General features: G+C 39.0%; 1 long non-coding RNA gene across 1 annotated transcript; it reads left to right on the forward strand.

Annotated features, from left to right (window-relative positions):
* The first annotated feature begins 354 nt into the window (after window positions 1–354).
* Window positions 355–12,584, forward strand: LOC134160349 (uncharacterized). The gene is made up of 3 exons (XR_009963525.1): window positions 355–821; window positions 9,967–10,046; window positions 12,362–12,584. It is a non-coding gene; the product is annotated as an uncharacterized LOC134160349 (long non-coding RNA).
* The last annotated feature ends 10,963 nt before the right edge of the window (window positions 12,585–23,547 follow it).

Genomic DNA, 23,547 nt, shown 5'->3' on the forward strand with positions numbered 1-23,547 from the left:
ATAAACTGGGTCTCTGGAAAAGATCTAAATAGAAGGCAAGAAAGAAGCATGGACAGAGACAAACAAACAGAAAACTGGAGAAGGAAATAGAAGAGTTAGTTATACCAGTGTCTTTGACAGATCCATGTTGAATGTGTGGAAGATCAAATGCAACCTGAGATGGGAATGAACACAATATTGAAAATTCAAATGTAGTGTCAACAAACCTCAATGCATTGGAAAGTAATTTCAAAGCTAGGATTTATCTGTGAGATGGCATAATACGCATGTGACATATGTGGCATAAACAAAATAGAAATAATTCAGTAATTTGGAACAGCTTTCCCACAGGAGTATAATGAGACATGTACCTGTGCAGAAAATACTGGAGTTATTAATGTCACCAGGAAATCTGCAACCTGGATTGTGGTTCAGTCATGTCCTGTGAATTTTGTGTACATGTTCATGAAGGTACTGTGTCCCTTCATCCTCCAGGGCAGCTGCTCCTGGCCATCTGCTCAGTGCCCTGGTCTATGCTGTGTCTGTGCACCTAGCCATCTTATTGCATCTCTACCAGCATGATCTGGTGACCTACTGGAGTTGTGTCTGGGGTCTTGGACTGGACTGCAGCATTGACTAGTGATGATTTTCTGGCTTGCTGCCTGGACTGAAAATTTGTTAAAAATTTAATGAGAATTTAAATGAGAATCTTGAAAAGGAAGATGCCCTAGAAGTTCTGGCTGCAGTTTATGGTTTTTGAAATCCAAGTGTCAGGATGAGGCAGAAGAGGCTGTGAACATACCAGGTAAAGTTCTAGTTTTCTTACTTCATCTAGCAGGAAGGTAAAACTGACCTTCTGTTGCCACAATCTGATTATTTTCTCTGTGCTATTGAAAAATATGTTTTTCATCCTGACTCTAGACACAACAAAATACCTGGCTAGTACATAAAAGCTCCCTGAGTAGCATGCTTTTTCCTAAAACACATAAAGAAGATATAAACAGGTACTGCCAGCTGCTAGTCTTATTTATTCTTTCCACTTCAATGCTTAGCAGCTCAACCAAATAATCTCTGCTCATACATAACAAGTCAGTGATATGCTGGGCACAGAAATCAGGTTTCTCTGTGCCCAGCATATCACTGTGCAGTGTGCACCGGAGCACATAGAATCATAGAATGGGTAGGGTTGGAAAGGACCTTAAGATCATCTAGTTCCTACCCCCTGCCATGGGCAGGGACACCTTACACTAGACCATGTCGCCCAAGGCTCTGTCCAACCTGGCTTTGAACGCTGCCAGTCCCTGCTAAACCTAGAAACTAGTTTGAGTCTGTCAATGTAAGTGCTGCAGTGTTCTAGCTTCTATTTTGTTAATTAACTATTGATTAATGTTGCTTTTTAAATCTAATTTCCTGTAGTTAAGTCATCAGCAGGTCAGTTTACGCCATCTTTAGGGTGAAATTAATTAATCTCTCAGTGTGTGACAGGGATTTCTTTTACATGAAGAAATTAAGTCATTTGAAATTAATAATCTGCCAAAGGGATATTTGGAAGAGGTAAGAAAGTTCTGTGGCCCTGCTTGTATTTCAACAACAAAACAACTGCTCTCCCTGTCACAGCTCACATATTTTCTTTTTATGGCAGCTTTTAAATACTATGAAATTTGCAGTGGTAGCATTTATAGAGACCTGTCCAGGAATGTAATAGCAAGAAGCAGTGAGACAGTTTTTGAGAACACTGGAAAATAAGAAGTTCTTTCTAATAGTAGAACACATGCTCAGTTTCTGTTGAAACACAATGATAACATAATTACAATTCGTTTGAAACCTTCCTTGTCATATATGGTAGAAACACATGAGAGTTATGGTATACTACTATAATAGAAATCATGAAGAGAAAAAAAATTGAAGGAGTGAGAGAAATCCAGTCTGAGAACTGGGACTTACTTTGCATTCTGGGCAGAAACACAGATTTCATCATATGTCTGTCAAAACTGCCAAAAGAAGGAGCTGAATAAAGTAACTCAAAAAACATACATGGAAAGACTCTCTAAAAATGAAATTTTCAAACCTTGGGAAATATTACTCTAAAAAATTCTGGTTTTGAGATGAACAGAGTTCTGAGATAGCCAAGGTGTTAGTGGAGAATTTTTTATATCTGCACGTTAATTCTGAATTCTATAATACCCACACAGTTAAGTCATGCTAAAAGTGGCTACATAATTTGTGTCTGCATAATTTTAATAGATTCCTAAAACTACAGAATACCACTGAGCACAGGAAACCAAACTATATTGCTGTTACTTATCCTGAGTAGTAGTTACGCCTTGAGTATTCCCTTGAAAACATTAGGAGCACTTGCTGAGTAAACTGCTACTTGTTCTGAGTAACATGTAAGTAAAAGGAGTGAACAGTTTGACTAGTCAATCCCAAACCTTGCAACACGCGTGCCATAGTGCAAGAGTTGTTATAGCTTGACAGCTTTTTTGGCAACTGTTCAACAGCTTGCAGGGGCCTAACATCTACAGTGGTCAGTGCTTGCCAGAAGTTGCAAATCAAGGGAACACACCACTCAGTAGAACTTTGAGGTTAGAAAGGTCCCATGTTTCGTAAGAGGCAAAATGAACAGTTGTTCACTCTTGGTTTTAATCTTTGCCTTGATAGGTATTTGTGCTTACTGAGGGACACCTGTACCAAACCAGGTGCCATAGAGAAGCAACCTTCACTGAGTTCTTATTAGAATTTAATATAAAGTGATCTGTAATCAGGGCTAACTCAAAGCAGATTGCGCTCATCATAGTCCAGCTATAGGCTTATAAAGGGGAATGCTGATATAAGAGTCAGAGAACTACAGCATGCTTACCAAAGCAGCTGGCTTTCTGCACACTTGAATTAATGACTCAAAAAGCCAGTTGCTCATAGCCTGAATGATAAGTCAATTATCTGGTACTTCAGTGACAGGAATGCTAGCATGGTTACAACTAGCAGCAAGTTACTCAAAACCACAAATAGTCTCAGTTTTATTCTATCACTAGCACAAACTAATTTTGGCCATGCTTGCCTTGTCTAAATTTGCCTTAATTCCTTACTCACCCAGGCTAAATTGAATTCCCTGTGCCTGATTTTTCCTGATATCTAGCTGTACTTATACTTAGGATCTCTGAGGTTCTGAGGCTCACAGAAAATTCACTGTGTGGCTGAGACCTGGAGATTTATGTATCAGGCAAAAGAAGCTAGACCAGCAGGTCGAAGGAAGTGACCCTGCCCCTTTACTCTGCTCTTGTGAGATCCCACTGGGAGTACTGTGTACAGTTCTGGTGCCCTCAACATAAGGACATGGAACTGTTGGAACAAGTCCAGAGAAGGGCCACGAGGATGATCAGGGGACTGGAGCACCTCCCGTACGAAGACAGGCTGAAAAAGTTGGGGCTGTTCAGCCTGGAGAAGAGAAGGCTGCGTGGAGACCTCATAGCAGCTTTCCAGTATCTGAAGGGGGCCTATAGGGATGCTGGAGGTGGACTATTCATCAGGGACTGTAGGAATAGGACAAGGGGTAATGGGTTTAAACAGAGGAAGGTCAGGTGAGATATAAGGAAGAAGTTCTTTACTCTGAAGGTGGTGAGGCACTGGAACAGGTTGCCCAAAGAAGTAAATCCTCCATCCCTGGCGGTGTTCAGGGCTGGATTGGACAGAGCCTTAGGTGACATGGTTTAGTATGAGGAGTCCCTGCCCATGGCATAGGTGTTGGAGCTAGGTATCTTAAGGTCCTTCCCAACCCTAACTGTTCTATGATTCTATGAATTAGACTAACCCTTGACCTGAGCTTTACGAGGCAGCAGATGACATCTGCACTTCCATCTTATGCAGTTTGATGCATAAGAAGTTTTGGTGTCATGGTTTAAACCCAGTCAGGTAACTTGTTCACTCACTCCCCGCCTTCTTTCCTTCCCCCTACTCCCGGAGGGACAGAGAGGAGAATCGAAAAGAATGCAACTCCCACGGGTTGAGATAAGAACAGTTTAGTAACTAAGGTATAACACAAATCACTACTGCTACCACCAGTAATAATAATGATAAAGGAAATAACAAGGGAAGAGAATACAACACCTCACCACCAGCCAACCGATAACTCACCCCCCAGCCCGACCAAGCTCTGACCCATACCTCCTCCAACCCTGCAGTCCCCCAGCCCTTCCCGCTAACTCCTATGGGCATGACGTGCTGTCATATGGAATACCTCCTTGGTCAGTTTGGGTCAGGTGTCCTGTCTCTGCTTCCTCCTGGCTTCCCCTCCTCCCTGGCAGAGCATGAGGCTCACAAAGTCCTTGGCCAAACCAAAACATCCTTGTTATCAGCTCTGTTCCCGAGCCGAAAGTCAAAAACACTGCACTGCACCGGCTACCAAGAAGGAGAAAAATGACTGCTACTGCTGAACCCAGGACAAACATGGGTGAGCCTCTCACAGCAAGCATGCCATAAACTTGCCATGTGCTGCATTATTTCAGATTGTGAGTAAAAAAATGCACCTTACTAAGTAACTGAAGGGTAGTATGTGTGATGGATTGTATGTGGAAAAGTAAGAACTTTCTCTCTTAATATCTGCAGCCAGGTATGATGTTAGTGGCAAAATGAAGAAGGAGGAATGTGTCAAGATCTTAGGAACAGTGATGATAACCTTTGATTTTGCCTAATAACAGTAGAGAGGTGATGTGAGAGAGATATCACATTAGAGACAGTTTGTGGGACAATTTCCTCCAATATTCCTTCTTCTTTCTTCTGAAAATGTAGGCACTAGTGTTGTCTGTGAAAATTCATTTCTTTCTGAGCAAGTCTGGCATTCTTAGCTTTCCAAGCACTCGCACAAATCACAAAAACATAAACTGAAGCTGTCTTAAGCATCTTGCGAAGTGCGCTTTTTTCTCAAAGGGAGAACCCATGAAAAGAGATGATGAAAACACAAACTGTATAAACTCTGATTTGCAGATAACATCTTAAACCAGGCTAATTCAATGATTTCACTGATGAAGATACCTTCATTTAAGCTTAAGAATATTTTTCAGACTGTCATGGATACTAACTCTCGTGAAAAATTATAGTAATTTTTCAGTGCATCTGAAAACCAAGACTATTAGTTTGTCAAGTTACTGAGTTGCACATCTGAATTTTGTTTTTAGACACTCTGGTTTTGAAAGTGTTGAACATCTCCTTTACAGTGCTTTTCACCAATTACTCAAGATTTTGAGGATGCTACATGAGAACAATTAGGGATTTACCACCTTTATGTCAATTTAGACTCAGAGTGTGTAACGTCTGGGCACTGAAGAATTTGTCTTCTTGTCTTATTTTCCCCACAGTTATTTGGATCTTTTTTACAGAGCCTTCTGTTTAATCACATTGCCTTGGTTAGCTCTCCAAGCCTCTTGTTAAGGGGCAATAAGCACTTTAAAAGATAACTCCTTTTCATTGTAATTCAGAGAATTAAATGCCTGAGTCACACAAATTTGGTCAGGGTTTCAGTTTTGCCTTTATCATTACACTTACTAAGCACAATGGGAGAAACACTATTGATACAAAAGTTGTGTTTTGCTAAATATTTCACGGGACACGATGTTTCTGCTTTCCATTGTTGCTCTAAGTGATAGATTACTCTGTAAATCATCTTGTTGGTTCCACCGAACATTTTGTAAAACAAAAGAGCAAAAGTTAGACTCAAAGATCTTGGGTAACTTGTGCCACAAGTCTACTGAAATCCATCACCTGAGGCAAGAGCTTGGATAGCTGGCTCAGCGTGGTCGCTCACCATACAATGGTTCAAATTTTCTTTGACAAATCATGCAAGCATAGAAAAGGCCAGGTTGGAAGAGATGTCAAAAGTTCATCTGGTCCAAATTTTCATTGTTCCAGAGCAATCTTGCATGTTAGAGCAGTCTTTCAAGTATTCATAATTTGACATGAGGTTAAATGCAGGTTGTATACCGCAGCTTATCTGCAAAGCATCCAGGAAAGTGTTATGTTCAGTTCTTGAAAATGTACTTGCATTTATGAAAATTATGTGATGGGTTTATCTGTTGTTATTATTATTATGTCAAAGCCAAGAAATTTTGACTAGTTTGGGATCCCACGGAGATTATCTGTATTCTGCAGATGTGCAGCAAGCTCTGTCAAGAGTTTAGGATTTACATTGTTATCTAAACAGAAAACAAAGAGTAAAAGGAAAACACAAAGACTTTCAAGACGCCTTGTAGCAGGGCTGGGATAGAAAGCCAGTTCTTCCAAAATCTTTTTATGAGCCTGTCTACCATGCCACATTTTCATATCAAGATAAGCAGATTAAGTTAAAATCTTGCCACATGAAGCTGATTCTACATGTAAATTATATGCATGTGCATCTGTGTATGTACATATGTGTAAGAGTGCAGATGAATACCTATGTATTTCTAATATAAACTTTTTGAAGTTTTCTTGGGTAGGTGAGATTCCTTGCCTACGAGCTTTGACTTTCTCATGAAACAGAAATACATTGTCTATCTCCTTTCAGGATAAATTGTTCTATGTTTTTAACCCTTTCTATTTCTTGTTTATTTTCTGCTCCAATAATTTTACTTGTCTTTCTGTTGTCTGAAAAATAGTGAAGGAAAAAAACACTGGAAACAGTAGCACTTCAAGAGGAAGCTTGGTGCCACCTTATAGCCACCTGACCTTTGTTTTACCTTAGTCTATTTTTTTTAAAACAATGTTACAGAGGCTTAAGCCACTATATTGCAATTGTTTATTCACACGGAGCTTGTATTGCTGCCCTTGTGGAGATACATAACCCTGTGAATACATAAAGTACTATCATAGTACTTTTGAAAATGTTAAAGGAATTAGGTATCTGTTTGCTTGTTTGGACAATACATACCTAAAAAATCTGATAATGAGATATTGATATGTAATTTCTGTAATACAGAAAACATATTTGGTATAAAATAGATGTTTGGTGTAATTATAAAAAATATTGAGAATGTATATATGTAATTATTTGCACTAGGGGAACAATGCCTAGTGTTTTAAAAACTTTAATTGGTACAATTAAGATAGAAACTTTTCCCTTTACATCTGACACAAGAACTTATGAAATCCTCAATTCTGGTTGTTCCAGCCATCACTGGAGATCTGCTTGGTAGGCGATGACAGGGAAACTCAACCTTTTTTTTTTTTTTTTTTTTCTTTAGTGCAGGTGGATTTATAGTGTTGGAGCCAAATTAAACATTGTTTTACTGAATTGATATACTGAAGGCACCAAAAATGTGTCTTATTAGAAAAGGGTAACAACATTCTTGATCCCTTCCTAGTTGTTCTCTCTCACTTCAATTTCTTTCCCTGCCTCTCACCCTTCCCCTGAGCTTGAGCAAAGGTGAATTTGTATGTACCACTTTTGAAGGGCCCACACAGATACTAATGAGCTGAAAGTGCACTCACTTAGCAACGGAGGATGTGCATTCTACCATTCATTACCATGTTTTTTTTCAGTATTTATGTGACTTTCAAGGACTAATATAACCCCTATATCACCAAGAACTGTCTAACAGTATTTGTCCTAGTAGCATGTCCCAGAGGTGAGACCAAAAGCCTGCATTTTTAGAAGTGTTACTCTGCTCTGTAGAAATTTGACAACTTTTTCCCTTTTCCAAAGGGATACTGACAAGCAGGATTCTGGCAGATGTGGTCCACTGCCATAAGCTCCAGAAAAATCTCAGGTCCTTCTGTCCTTAGCTGCCCAGCTGTGTCCCTGTGCCATCCTCGGTGCCAGCTGTGGGACACAGGTTTGTGCCAGTCACCGTCAGGTATGCCAGCTTCAGCTGCTGTCGATGGTGACATTTACAAGGCTGTGGTAGAGCTGGTCCAGGTCTTTGCCAAAACATGTAGGAGCAGATGCCAAACTACCTCTGAGCAGACTCATGCTGTAAGAAGCTCTGGTAGCCTGCACACACACATGCGCATGTGCACATACTCGCTTACACACAGTGGCATTTTTTTTCATGAATTATTGCTGCTGCTGAGGCTCTCCACTGACTCAGCTTTGAAGTACCAGTGCTCGGTTGAAAGCACTTAACAGAAAAGTAGCCGGCACCTGCCAAGATTGCTAACAGCAGTTTATATGTAATTGGCAACTTGAGGTCATCTACAAACCAAGCTTGTCTTTTGTTCCAAGAGAACTTTGATAAATTTTGCAAGCAATCACCATAAACTACAACTGCCAGCACAAAACAGCAGTGACCATAAACCCCTGTAGTGCCCCGTGCTGCTGAGCCACTCAGTTTTGCATTTTTTGGAAACATTTGCCATCTGTTTGAAGACGAGGATTCCCTACAGCAACTATTTTCTTTTTTTCTTCATTTTGATGATAGGCTTTCTAATGGCAAACTACTGTCATGCAGGAGCTGTGAGAAAAAGCAGGTTTGACATTTCACCATATTCTGAAGCTGACAAGGACCTGCAAGACTTTTTGAAACAGTAGCAAATGGCCATAAATGATTACACAGGACACAAAAACTGAAACTTCAGGTGTAAAAGCTGAATTTGAGTATCATGGCCACATAAACATGTGCTCCAAAACTCTGGATTTTTCCCCTTGAAAAATCTGAAATCTGGACAGAAAATGGCTGGAAATGCGAACAGAATTACAATTGTACTGAAACTCCTCTTGCTATTTGTATTTAACGAGTGTGACTTATGCCAGTATGATTGCTTCTGCTTTTGGTATGCTGCTGCTTTCTGCTACAGAGAGCTCTGCTCTGCAGAGATCAGCAGCCATTTTCAGGGGGATGTTACAGTCTGCAGATACATATTCAGGTCTATCTCCAGCTGAAATGGATTTAGATACCATTGTTATGTCTTGTGATTAAGAAGGAAAGTTAGTGTCTCTTATGCTGTCATTCTCCTTTCACATTCAGGAAACACCACCTGGAAATTTTAACCAGACTAATCATTTAAGAATTTTATACTAAAATTTTCAGCAGAAAAAGTCAGCAATTCTTCACATATAATTCTTAATGAAAAAAATCCCAGCTTTTTTTTCTGATTCACAATTAAAAATTCATTTTACTGCAAAGGGATTCCTTGGTGGTAAAACGTTGTGGGTAGTGTTTGATTTTTAGTTTCAATTAAAAACAGCTTTATCAGAAGTATTTTTTTTCTGGAATAGGCTGTATCTACTAATGACATAAGGTATGAACATTAAAAGCTCAAATGAAATCCAGAATGTCAATCTTGATGCACTTAAGAATCACTAGCTTTTAAATAAATAAGTACTACATATCTAGAGCAAAAGCTCTTGTCTTCAGGAGCTATAGTGACAGGCTACAAAGCTTTCCTTCCTAGGTCTGAGAAATACAGGTTGAGTTTTGTTGCTGTTGTTGCAAACAGTGGTAATAAAGAGAATTTGTTTTGAAAAGCTTTTAAAGACAGAGTGTTTAACAACACTCCCACTTGCCCAGAAGATTGCTTTGTTAACTGTAAAAGCTGAAGCAGCTGAAGAATCAAAAATGTACTGAGTGCTTAGACTTCATATTACATACTTCTTAGTACAAAACAGTTACTTCTTAGTACAAAATTTCTTAGTATATCACAGCTGTGCCTTGTAGATCTCTAATCAAGAATGAGCTGGACTAGGGATGAAACACTTCTAAAGAGATACAGAACACCAACAAATTAAAGGGTTAAATCTGGTGCTATGTCTCAACTGTAATGCAACTGTCAGTCAAATGAGATGATAGTAATAATGCACTTTGCTTTTATATATTATAGCTCCTTCCCACCCAGTCTCTAAAAAAACCTTTCTAATATTAAGGCCTTAATATTGCCAGCTGTTTCATGTATTTTGTTAGTAATATAATCTCTTAGTAATATAATATAATAGTAATAAATATGCCTGGGGACTATGCTGATTTTCTAGCTAACTGTTCACTATCTCAGATGACTTGCTGTCGGCACATTTTCTTTTCTCAGGTTGGTGTGGACTAGAAATACATATACTAGTGACTTCAATGAAAATTCTACTGTGAATAAAGTCTTCAGGGGATACACAGGTCAGTGAACAGGTTGCCCAGGGAGGCTGCAGAGTCCCCATCTTTGGAGGTGCTCAAAAGCCAATTCTGCATGGCCCCAAGCAGCCTGCTCTCAGCAGTCCTGTTTTGAATGGAAGGCCCTTCCTAAGCTCAACCATTCTGTGAATCAGCAGAGGTGTGCTGGCTTTCAGAGCTCTGAAGGGAATCACATGACTTGGGAAATAAATGCCAGTATCTTGGTTGTCAGTCACTGCACTGAGTAAACTTGCGAAGGCTCCTACAGCCTACAAGCCTAGATCTTATGTAATGGGGCCCCATTTTCAAAATAGCTCGACATATGATTGTTGCCATTCAGGAAATCAGATCAGAAAGCTGCTTGATATTTTGACAAATCCATTCCATGTCAACAGCCTGTCTTAACTTTAATGGCCTTATGTTTCTTATCAAGAACTTAAGAAGATGGCATTTTTCTTTGCAACTATGATTACATATCACTATGTAAATACATATGTAACTATAAATAACATTGCCCACATTTGCTGTAATATAATAGGCTCTGCTGTCACAACCTACCCTTCTGTCACATCTGACACAGCCTTTAATACGTGACTCCTGTGGCACTGTACCACACAGGGTTCCTCTTAAATGAAACTAGTAAGTCTAACTAAGCAGACAGCCCGCATTAGCTGTAGAGTGAAAAAGAACAATGAGATACTTGTGTTTGTGTTGACTGCTTAGTTAAATGGTTACATGTGAGTTAATATTTAATCACGCTGTTTCCCAATTACACTACTTCATAGCAGAGTTGTCTCCGCCTGTCTTAACAAATACAACGATGTAATGGGGTAATGTATCTGTCTGGGATACAAAAGCCATTGTATTATAATAGTTCGACTAAAATGATTTCTTTTGCTTTTTTAAAGTAGGCTCGTGCAGAGCTAGTTTGAAATGAATAGTGCTTCACACACTGAATCAGATATTGTACTACATGGACAATAAGACATGGAAATAATAAAAAAAAGTCCTTATTTTAGTAATGAAAAATAAACACTCAGGTCTTGAACAGCTACTGCAACTACTCCTGCGGAACAACTGGTGTGTATCACAGCTACAGAGTTCTCCAATTGCAAAGCATGAGCATTTCACAAGGCACGTCTTGTGCTTCTAGTCTAAGGAAATTGTCAGGAAATCAACGAATTAACAGTTTAGATTTTGTGTAAATTGAAATTCTGGTGAAGGTATCTTTGTATCAGCAGCAGGGTTTTTTTTTTTTTTGGGTTTTTTTTTGTTTTTTTTTTTTTAGCTATGAAAACTGTGAAATAAGAGCAGAGAATCCGTCATGCTCCTAACATAATAAACAGCCCATTAAAACTCAGAACCAACAGGCTATCCTTGGGCCATAGTCAAGCTAGATCTTAACAACCCAAATTAAAATATAGATGGTGTTGAAAGGTACCCTGCAAAGGGAGCCTTATCTGCTACCTACCAGAGGCTGTGGTGACTCTAAGTCTGAAAGTGAATGTATTTTGAGCTCTGCCAAGACTTTGCAGAAATTTAAATGGAATAGCTGAATATATTTGTCAGTCTCAGAACACTCAAGCACTTGGATGATCACTATGTTGTGTGAATTTCCTAACTGGTATGTGGAATTTGGCTGCCATCACAGAAAAGTGGTTTAAGAGCTGTTTTCTGGATTTATTCCAGTTATCGTCAAGGCTGTTGCTGCTGTAAATCATTTGAGTGTTATGAAAGAATCGCTGCTAGGCTGACTATACTAGCAGGCAAAATGAAGCACTTTACTCATGAAAGCCCTTCCAAGTTGAAGAACAGAAGCAGTGATACGGACTGCTGGAAGAGCCCTGACAAAGCTGCTGCTGGGTCATCTTCTTGTTCCCATGAAACAGGTCCTTCAACAGCTCTGTTCTTCTGCCTTGCTAATCTCCATAAAAATCCCATATTTCCAGTATTTAGACAATGTAAATGGGTGAAATGTGAATGTCAGCAGGATTTTTGTCATTGCTCTTCACCAATACCCCAATGGTAACTGTGTTAAGTTCAGCTTGAGCTGCAGGGTTAGATAAATATGGCACAGAAGCAGCAGCACAATCTAGCACCCAAATACTTGTGTCTTGGGGCCTTACCCATGTTAGACAGGGTTACCTGTGTCATGCACAACACGTTAGACAACGGATCCCAATAGTAATAACACAATACCATAGACCTTTGAATTAGAGAAATAGACTGGAATGTAACCAAGCCACCAGCTTCAAAGACGCAGCTCTTCTAACGATGTCTGCAGGTGGCTGGGATGTTAAGTCTTGCGTCTCGCCTCACAGATCGCATCACCTGCCTTATCCACTGTAAATGCTTCCAGCTCAGCAAAACACTATCGTGAAGAACCCTGTGTATCTCCTGTTGGTCACCTTCACCATGCACAGCTGCAGCATAGCTCCCTCCTTGTGCGTCTTGAAGGATCAGTCCGGCAACTTTCTAAGGAAGGCAAGAAGAAGTATGTTTCCTTGCAGATTAGTATTTATTGGGCTAGCCGACTCTATATATTTTGTTAATGGACTTCATATCCTAAAAGAGAATTCACAATGAAATTGAATTTTTTGGAAATTTAGGGGTGGAAGTGCTTTTTCAGCAGAGTGTTACTGGCAAAAAAAATCACTTGCACAAACCACTTGCCTAATATATAAACCTACAGTCTAAAAATAAAAAAAATCACAGAAATCACAAAACCAGGTAGAACTCAAAACTGCCATAAGTTGTGCTTTACAATTGTCTGTTAAGGGTCATTCCCTTAGCCAGATTTTCTGCAATATCACAATACAGTGGCAATGACTTCCACTTGGAAACCAGTTTCTAAATTCAGTGCAATTATTCTTTAAAGAAATTAATCAGTACTTTCTAGTCAAATGTTTTGCTGGTTTGCACCCATTATTTTTCACAAGATTACCATCTTCCTCCAAAAAATTGCATGTGCATATTTTCACTGCACATTTAAAAAGAAAACTAAGTTTTCCTTCCTCTAATTGAAATGGTTTTTTGCTTTTCAGTGTTTAAAGAAAACTCACATTTTTAGCATTTCCTCCCCCCATAATAATAAATTAATAATTTGTAAATAGTAGGAGTTAATAAAGGAATGTCTATAGAGTGATCAAATGGATCTTATGTAATGTCAGCCATATTCCTATGTGAGTGGTATTCAAATGAAACAGTTATTTGTCTCACATGTATTTGTGTGAATTCAATATTTCTTAAAAGAGCTATATGATTAAGCTCCCTTCTGTTAGGTTTGATTAGGTTATGAACAATCATTCTTCAGAGGTACTCATGCTATATGAAATTCAGAAGATATAACCAATCAGTGCCTCAAGGCACTGAAATGAATACAAGAAGCTGGTGCTCTTATTTCTATCTATCTCATTCACTTATCATATAACCCTAATGTGGTGGTGTTATTCTAAAAGCTAACAAAGTTTAGTTTCAAATAATATTTCATAATCATAGAATCACAGAATCATAGAATGATTTGAGTTGGAAGGGACATTAAAGACCATTTTGTTCCCAGCTCCCTGCCACAGGCAGGATACCTTCCACTAGACCAGGTTGCTCAAAGCCCCATCCAATCTTGTACCTGCTGGTCACACTCCTTTTGCTGCAGCCCAGGACATGGTTGGCTTTCTTGGCTGCAAGAGCACATTGCTGGATCATGCTCAGCTTTCCATCAACCAACATCCAAATACCTTGGACAAATGCTTCAAACATATAATTAGAGATTCATAGTGAGTATAATTATAAAAAAGCCGTTACAATTACCAGAACAACAGAATTTTTATTTCAAAAGAGCACTCTAGGAGAATGCAGTCATTATTCTTGCTCATCCTGAACTTTGTTCTTAGCTAGGATCAAATATTTGATCTGAACATGCACTGAAATTAAGAAGTTATTACCAACTAAGTAAACATAGACTGTGTTTATATTATTATGTATATTATTTTATACATACATAATAATATATTACTAATAAATTAGAAACAATACTAAATAAATGACTAAACAGATAAATAACATTAAAATATTTTATTATCAATAATTTTTAATAGATTTCATTTTTCTATTTTTATTTGCATGTATATATAAATGATATATTTTAATAACATTAATGTATTGAGATACAAATATGTATAATACATAAAATTAAATATAGCATCTAATATCTAATATATTAGTATATAATATCTTAATGTTATGCTTATTTTTATATTATTTCTATAATATTTATTTTATTTATTTAATAACAGGTATTTATTAATATTATTAATGAGAATGCTTCAGTAACATGAGACTGGAGTTCAGTCTAGGTCATAATTTTGAAAACAAAAATGTGTGTGCTCTACAATCTTTTCTTTGCTGGCAGCGGGTGAAAAACATGCTCAAAGAGAGGACTAGTGCCTGCTGCACTGTTTCCATGAAGCAGCTCAGCACACAAACCAGCTGCTCCTTTCTAGAGAAAATGCAGAGATGATAAGAAGGGAGTGGAACGCACCCCTGCATTGATTCAATTTTACCCTGCTTTCCATACAGTTCAGAGGTCTGAGATGAAGTGTTATGTTCTACAGCACTGTCCTTTGCAGAAACGGAGGTTTATCATGAAAGGGCTAATTTTACTGGTAGTCCTATTAGTTTTCTTGGGTAAAGCGTAATTTCTCAGCCTCTCTTTAGCATATTAGTACAAATATGTTAAAAGTGAACAACATGAAAAATAAGACTTTTGAGAAAGAGCATGCAGCTTAATTTTTCTCTGTGTCAGAATGCGAGTAGCATGGATTTGTCTTTCCTGTTCAACATTAAAATATTGTAAGAGAATATAACAAGCAAATAATTGAAAAATTGTATCCATGAAGTTAAAAGACCAGTGTATGAACGTTAGCTAGATCTTTCTGTGCACAATGTCATGTTCTCTTTCCCCATAAAAAATGGTTACTCTAAAAGCATAACATTTTCTAGCAATTGATCCCATTCCTTGACATTGGGAAAACCCCCACTATTTTGGAAAATATAAGATACAATAATGCTCTATTCTTAGAAATCTGATTATATGCTTCAAGAAGCTTCAAAAAATCTAGCAGTGATGTGTAGTCAACAAAAGTGTAGAACAGATCTTGTGTTACCAGGACAAGTTAAAGCAATTCTTTTCCTTCCACTTCACTGAAGAAAAAATGAAAAAAGAAAGAAAGGCAAAAAAAAAAAAAAAAAAAAAAAGCAATTCCCCAAATTTTCTAGAAACTGCAATACAGTCATTGGAATGCTGAGCAAACATGAGCACAGCTGTTAGACATCTGCTGTGCAAGAGAAAAAAAATCATCTGTGTATTTGTTTACATAGTCTCTGCTCTGACATTTGGCCAGGACACACAGCTCCAAGCTGAAGTGTAATGCAAAAGTCATATACTGCATGTATGCTGAGTACGAGAGGGCTTCTGCACAGCTGGCATCCCTGTGCCACACGTATAGACAGGAAGAGAGCTGAACTCCAGTTAACTTACTGTCATCTTAGCATGTTAACTCTCAGTTCAACATCCAACAGGCTGAAACCTTCTACTCTCCAGTGTGCTGCTGGCAAACGAATGATGCAGGAGATTGGAGGAAGCCCGGCTCGGGATGAAGTCCCAGTAAAACTGGGTGCAAAAGGGATGTGGGGCCCTGAGAAAGGAACTGGGGACCTGGAAAAGCCCCTGAGTTGCACCTTGGCTACTGGTAGAGGACCTGGCAGTATGTGCGGGGGGACTGTGCATCCTGCTGCCTGCAGCAGGGAGGCAGCTCACAAGGGTTACATGGAGACTTTGGTGTTTTGTGCTGATGTACAAACCTGCCTTGGGCTGAAGTTCTCGATCAGAGTGCTGTCCTTTACAAAGTGACCTCCAGTGCTCTGAAACTTAACCTTTGAATGATTTCACTATTTATTTCTAGTGGTTCTTCAGAGATACCTTCACTTTGAAGTGATATAAAATGGAATATTACGGTTCCACTGCATGCAGTTTCAGGATCCCTAAAAATTTCCAAGGAGGTGTTGAAAGAATATAAGCCTATTGAGTGAGGAGCTGCCATTCTTCACTCCTTTTCTCAGAAACTGTAGAAATAGCCCACAGGTCCCCATGGTCTACACATAGTTTATTGAAAATGTTGCTAGGAAAAAATGAACCACACCTATTTCTGCAAATGATTATATCTACTTATTCATTTTAGTTTGTGTTTGTAGGCCAGAAAACACATGAAAACAAACCTAACTATATCTAGGTCTATCAAGTTGACACGAGCATCATGGTTCAGTTATTTAATTCCTGGACACAGTTCAGAAAGAGGTAAAATCAAACATCCACTTGGTAGAATTTGTTTGCTTTTCTGTTCATCCCTTCGTTGATTTTCCATCAAGATGGTATTTGTTTTCTTTTGGAGTTAATAGAAAGTACGACATGTTACCCATAAAATAGCCTTACATGTTGCTGTTTTCATGAGCCAGATTATACCTACAAATATTTGTAATTAGTTTGGACCTATAGGTAGTTTGTGTATGCACAGCACCTCTCACTTTTTGAATAATTTGATTGTAGAAATAACAATGGAAAAAATCTTAACAAATATGCTCCACTTCTATTTTTCTTCAGATTTGTTTCTGATCCTGTAAGCTTTGATCTAAGTGTAGATCAAAGCAAAACCTGAAATGAAATGATAATAACATAATATATCTACTGGTCACACTTGTTAATCAGAATGTGTAGAAATACGTTTACATATACGTGCTTTTGCTCATTCCAAGCCTCTTTGAGCTCATTTAGAATTACTCTGGAGACTTTGCTGTGTAGTACATCAAATTCTGGTCTAAATGACATCATGCTGGCCAGACAGTGGCAGTGATTAATCTATAAATCATCATTAATTAAAAAAAAATATATTGTAGCTGAGATGCCAAGTATATTAAACCCTTGAAGAGGAATGATCTGGAAACTTGTGTGGAATGTGATGATTTCACTCTGGCCATGGGTCAGAGTCTGCACACAGTTGAGATGTAGAAAGTTGTTTATAATGCTATGACAAAACAGTAACCTGACTGGGGGCCAATTTCAGAGTTGGTGTGAAGGAGTGAAGAACTGATTTAAAAGGATAGAGTTGCACAAGGAGGAGTCTCTCTTCAGAGGTGCAGAAAAGTCTTTGATAAATACACTCCAGTTAACAAGGCTATGTTCATTCAGAGACAGGTTTTGCTCATCTCACTCTTTTTGAGTAACATCCATTTAGGACACTGGCATCTCACTGTGTTTGATGGATAAAGTAGGAGAGCTGTGCTGGTATCAGCCCTACAGATGGACTACCACTCCAGTTGTTTGGGCCTGGGGAAAGACACACTTGGCAGCACAGCACAGCACAGCACAGGAAGAGACACCCATAAGTTAAGAGGTCTACTTAAGTCTCCAATTAAAAAAGCTGACAGAACATAAATAAGCATGGTAGATCTCAAGACAATCAATTTGCAGTCTTTGTAAATAAAAAGGAGTCACAAAAACCTTTATTAATGGTGTTTTTCATTTTATTTACCATGTTCTGCAGCAATACATAATTAATGATGATAATTTCGATAATTAAAAAAAATAAAGTGTTTCCCTTAAATATTTCTTGACATTCTTATGAAAAATAATAATACTGAAAAGGACAAAATGGGAGAATGAAACAACAAAATGACAGTGTAGCTGTAGCATATAAAAAAGCCCGTGAGAGTAAATTAGTGACCTCTATGACTTCAGCTTGTGATACAGTGGTTTCCTCAGAGCAATGAGAAACAATGAAACTGGTTCAATAACCAACAGCAAAATGATCAACTTCAAATCTGGTAATTCAGCTGTCATATAAAATGTGCACACACATATCCAGGTATAGGTGCTTATTTTCTCATATGTCTAATCTAATAACATCCACACTTAGTTTTTCCAATGGATGGTTTCAGGCCTGTCACATTTTGTGATTACAGGAGATTTGTGCTGAAAGAGGAGGGGCTGCTTTATTCAGCAAGCACTGATGTTAACAAGCTTTAAAAGAGACCTAAGTCATTGTGCTTGGGGGACTCTTGTCTTACTATTGGGCCAGAAGAGGCTCCAAGAGCTCACTTAAGGCTGGGCAACACTGAAGAGAAGAGCATATAGGGAAGTAAAGAAAAGAAGAGGAAAACACAAAAAAGAAAAAGAACATGGAAAAATTTTCCTTTCCCAGTTACAGGACAGTAAATACAGAAAAAGTGTTGGCTTAAATGGGCTTATGCTGAACATGTTCCATATAAGAGAAGGATGTGTAATCTGAGGTGCTCTCAGCAAAACCTTTATTTTTTTTTCTTCTGATCACTGATTTTTTTTTTTTTTTTTTTGGCAATGGAAAGATTGATCTAGCCTTGATCTTCTAACATGTTTCCCTGCATCTCATTTTAATTTAAGATGGAAAACGTTTATTCTCCTTTACATCCACTTTAGCTTATGCCTGTATTCCTGTGCAGAGATTCATTGACTGAAATGTCCTTTAACATCCAGGTGAGAAAGGGGAACTTTGTGGTGGCCTGCCTGGTAGCAATTATGGTTAGTATAACCACTGCTGGGACCTGGGACATTAAGAGGCAGACACTCCAGTATCCTCTTAGTCGTCTAGGTGAAGAGGTTGGGTTTTGGCACCATTGCTTATCTCATGTTGTGACCTGCTGGAAGATACAGTTACCTTGGAGTTTCACCAGCTGCCTGAGCTCCTTTCCTTCATTTTCCCAGTTCTTTTCTTCCCTTTAGGAGTCCCTTTGTGGAGTTATGTTACATTAGTATCTGGCAGTTTTACCTACTCCGGTACCTGCTGGGCCTCAGAAACCTGACCACAAAGACCTCAGAATCCTAAGATCTGCATTTGGCCTGTTGCCAGGCTGTACATTATAAGGGGACACAGGGTAATGCGTGCCAATGAAGTCTGACATTGTGTAGTGTACAAACTTGGGACAATATAACTTCTGGTCTTGTTCAATGGAAAACATTACACTGAACTTGACTTTCTGACTGAATGCAGTGCTGCTCTAATAATGTCTTTCTCATTTGTATCGCTCAAGGAAATCCTGCTCTCTGTGACATTAGGTCTTATCTACACCATCAATCTCTACCAGAGAGACATACAGAAGCTCTGCTTAGGGAGCTGCACAAACCTCTTTTATTATTATCAAGGCTGAACATAACTACTTCAGCTTTGTAGTCATTGCTTTCTGAATTCATCTGTTCACTTTTTGGAGCTTGAGAAAAATGTAGGTTTTATGTCTTATTTAACAAACTGTAGTTCTCACCATAATGGAATTGCAAGCTACTGTCAAATCACAGATAATATGCCACTGTGATGTTATACTAAACTGTTGAGACAAATATTCTTCTGATATAAGTCAGTACAGATTAATTTACATAATCAGAGCCTTTCAACCAAACTTGAAACAATCCATCCATCCAAACTATCTTTTCTTTCTTTTAATTCCAGAATCAAAGAGCAGATTTCAGAAGTTGCATTATAACCTCTAGGAGAGTGAAAGTACTGTAAGTGGAAAGCAAACAAACAAGCAAATCAAACTAATATTTCTTAAAACAAGTTCACATGTAACTTAAATACCTATATCGTGTTCTGTCTGCCTCTAAACATTAAACTGAGCAGTCTATAGCAGAATCTTTGCCTTCAGTCCTCAGAAATTAATGCAGGAACTGAGCCTTTCCTTTTGTTGGTGTTACAGGTCACTGTATTTTTCTTGTGAAAGTGGATATTATGCTTGGTCCAAAACACTGTCATGTCTTGGCTCTTTCACCAGTACAATAACAAATAGGCTTTCTGATTTTATTATATTATTCTTGCACAGATACCTGAGGTAGTTCAAGTACCTGCAGCAGCCTGTCTGAAGCAATCACCTTTACTTTTCGGTGAGGGCAGAATGTCATAATAAAATGGCTACTCTGCCTCCATGCTATTTCATATGGGCCGAGCATAAGTATCTAAAAAAGGCATGCATGAGACATACACCTCTAAAAAGGGACACTGACACTGGGTTAGCTGCCAAAACACTTTCTGTATGCTACAACCACTGCCCTCTGTGCTGGAGATTCTCAGGGGCAGACAGGGAGGTTGCTGTGGGCAGACAGATTGCTCAGACACCGACAGACATGTCATGTCCCCTCCAGTGATGGATATGTTACATGACCAGATTTGCAGCAGACGTTTGATGAGGGAACCAAAATTTTGGTAAATGCTAGAGGCACTTTCAGTCAGTGGACAAGAGAAAACATGGCTTGCAGTCCCAACATAGGATGTTACATGACCTGTCTTTGGTGTAACATTTTTCACTCTCACTTAAAATATGTGGAGTCACAACTAGTGTCATTATCAGGCATTGACAAAGAAGTTAAGCGCAATGCAATACTGTGACTGTATTGCTTAGAACATGATGAGACAAGAACCTCAGAACAGCTCAATGCTTGGCCAAAGTCACAGTTAAGTAAGAGATAAAGAGCTCATGAAAAAAGAGCACCACAGATGTGTTCAAAATTTTCCCAAACTGTACACATTATAGCTGTCAGGACACCTGACCCAAACTAGCCAAAGGGGTATTCCATACCACAGCACATCATGCCCAGTATATAAACTGGGGGGAGTTAGCTGGAAGGGACTGATGATTGCTCAGGGATGGGCTGAGCATCGTTTGGCGGGTGGTGAACAATTGTATTTGGCATCACTTGTGGTTAGTTTTTGCTTTTTTTTATTCCTTTCTGTTTCTCTATCTCCAGTTTTTTTTTTCTTACAATATTTTAATTTATTTCAATTATTAAACTGTTCTTATCTCAACGCACAGGTTTAACTTTTTTTCCGATTCTTCTCCCCATCCCACTGGGGCATGTGGAGGGGATGAGTGAGCAGCTGTGTGATACTTGGCTGCTGATGGGGCTTAAGCTACGACAATCGCAAACCAGAAAGGAAAAAACCCCAGCAATTTTATGGGAAAAACACCTGATCTAGGGTTTTTTGGAAAGACATAGCAATAATTGTGGATACACCCACATTCTGTTTAATACTTGTCAGCAATAAAAGTTCTGGACTGAGAGAAGGTGAAAGCTGAAGCACTGCCATTTTCATCTTCTGGAATTAAAATAGCTTTCCTTTCACCTTGCAGAGCAGCAGCACAAACAGGGCTGCCCACACCCAAGCAGTCAGAACTGCATTGCCAACACTCAATCACTGTTTGGAAAGAAAGCAGCATTGGGAAAGAAAGGATGGGAAGATTTTTCTACAATGTTTGAGAATGTTTGTCATGCAGAAAACCCCTGCTGGCTGCCTGCTGTCCTGCCCAGGAGCCAGTGCGCAGAACTGCAGATTCTGCTAATATCATCCAAATGTGTTAATTTGCCTCTGCTTTGAGTGGGTTTTTTTCATCATCCTTGTCCAAAGCAAGAGATAGCTAGGAGGGGCTTTTTCCTTCTCCCTTTGAAGCCAGTGGCAGGTTTCTCTTCAATGAAAAAGTGCCAGGATCTGTACCCGACCAAATAATTTTGTATTTCTGCAGCTGACTCATTTCCCTAAAAGTTCCTGATCTGAGTTATGGTTTCTAGACAGAATCACATGGCTCTGTAGGAACGATTTTGGCCCTACAAGTGCAGATGATCCTCCTTCTCTTGGAGTTGCTCTTCATAGAGTTCTACTGGTGGCAATGCCCTCCCTGTTATCTGTGGGTTTAGCCTGTGTCTTCCCTAAAATCACACCTTGGCCCTTCTTGGTTTTCACTTTCTGACTTGTGCTTACACTTGCAGCTTCACTGGCCGTATTAGCATCAGGAGAGATCAGCAGGATGGGTTGTCTTCCTTGCAGTTCTGGTCCTTCCTGCAGTGGAGCGTTGCCTTGCAAGGAAAGCCATCATAAATGATGTCCTCAGTGACAGGTCCCTGCTCTGGTTCTGCCACAGGCAGCAGTTCCAGTGGGAACAGTTTGAGTGCTGTGACCCTTGAGCTGTATGCCCTGAAAAGGTGAAGAATTCCCACATCACGCACACACAGACTGAGTTTTGTCCTCAGACAGAAAAGACACTGGTTATGTTAACTGGAAAGATAAACTCCAGCCTGGAACGCCATACTCACTTTGCATGTAAGCACAAAGTGTTTCATGCCAACACACAGGGTTTGTGCAGGCTCAGCTCCTGTGATTCCTCCCCATTTGTGGCAGAAGGGATCAAGGAAAAAGCTGTAAAGGTGAGTAAAGAAGAAAGCCTATACAACATCAACCACCTGCTTTTCAAAGTGAAAGTCTGGACCCAGTTCCTGTCTCACTGCCATTGTCAAGTAAGATGGAAGCAATGTTTTTAAGCTCAAAAGCGTTAAGAGGAGTATGGCACTGAAATTAAGAAAAATATCTGATTTCTGCCTTCAGGAGATGCATGCTTTCCTATCAGGGAGATCAAATTTGCACAAGCACAAAGAAACATTTACATAAGAAGACAGTAAGAAGCAGCATACTGTAAAAGAGATCTGCAGACCAGAGCTGAAGTGGCATTGATTTTTCTGGTGATAGCAATACTCAAATGAATAAACCACAGAGCTTTGAGAGTGCATCAGAAATACACATTAATGCTTAAAGCATTCAGATGAAAGCAGAAAGGAGTCTTTTGAGCTATTCCCTATCTGAGCAAGATGCAAATAGAGTTTGCAATATGTTTGTGTGCACAGAGCTTACAGACATAATCAGGAAGCAGGAGGCCCTGTACTATGTGTTTTCATGATACATGTCATATACAGCGCTTTACATCATGGTGTGATAAATTGTTTGTATCCACAGCTGGCATACTTTAAAACAATCAGCAAAGGACTGCATTGCAAACCGGCTCATCACTGCCGATTCTGTGACTCTATAATTCTACAGTTTGGTTCAGATAATTGCTGCCTGTCCTTTTAAAAAACATGTGGCAATATAGCAAGTATCAAAGTAGGAAAAAAGGAACATGGCTAAAGCCATAGTTTAACTGTACCCATCCTTTCTCATAGCAGAGCTGGTGTCAGACATTTACAGCCTGGATGCTAAAGCACTGCACCTTTCCCCTTCCTCCTTTAACATCAGGCAACTCGCAGTGTTACCCAATGGCCTTGCTCATTTCTACAGCCTATGGTCCCACTTACTGCATCTGGTTGTTTAAACCAAGTAAAATATATGTAGACTTTCTCTCTGTGTTGTACCATAGTTAAAAAATAGGAAGTGGTGAGTAAACTTTAACTTTATTTTTATCCAAAATTTCATGCAGATTTACAGGAAATTGTTAAATGTCACAAACCTCAAATAAAAAAACGTGTCGGTGCATTTTGTCAAGATGGAAACACAAGAACAGAGAAGTTAAAGGACCCGTTGAAAAGAATACCAGAAAGTTAGTGGCAGCATCAAGAATAAAACAAAAGTAAAAACCCCCTATCTTATAATTTCTTATACCAGCCACT

Source organism: Pezoporus occidentalis, unplaced genomic scaffold, assembly GCF_034315485.1.
Source record: "Pezoporus occidentalis ecotype Australia unplaced genomic scaffold, CSIRO_AGI_Poc_V1 ctg16, whole genome shotgun sequence".
NCBI classification, from domain to species: domain Eukaryota; kingdom Metazoa; phylum Chordata; class Aves; order Psittaciformes; family Psittacidae; genus Pezoporus; species Pezoporus occidentalis.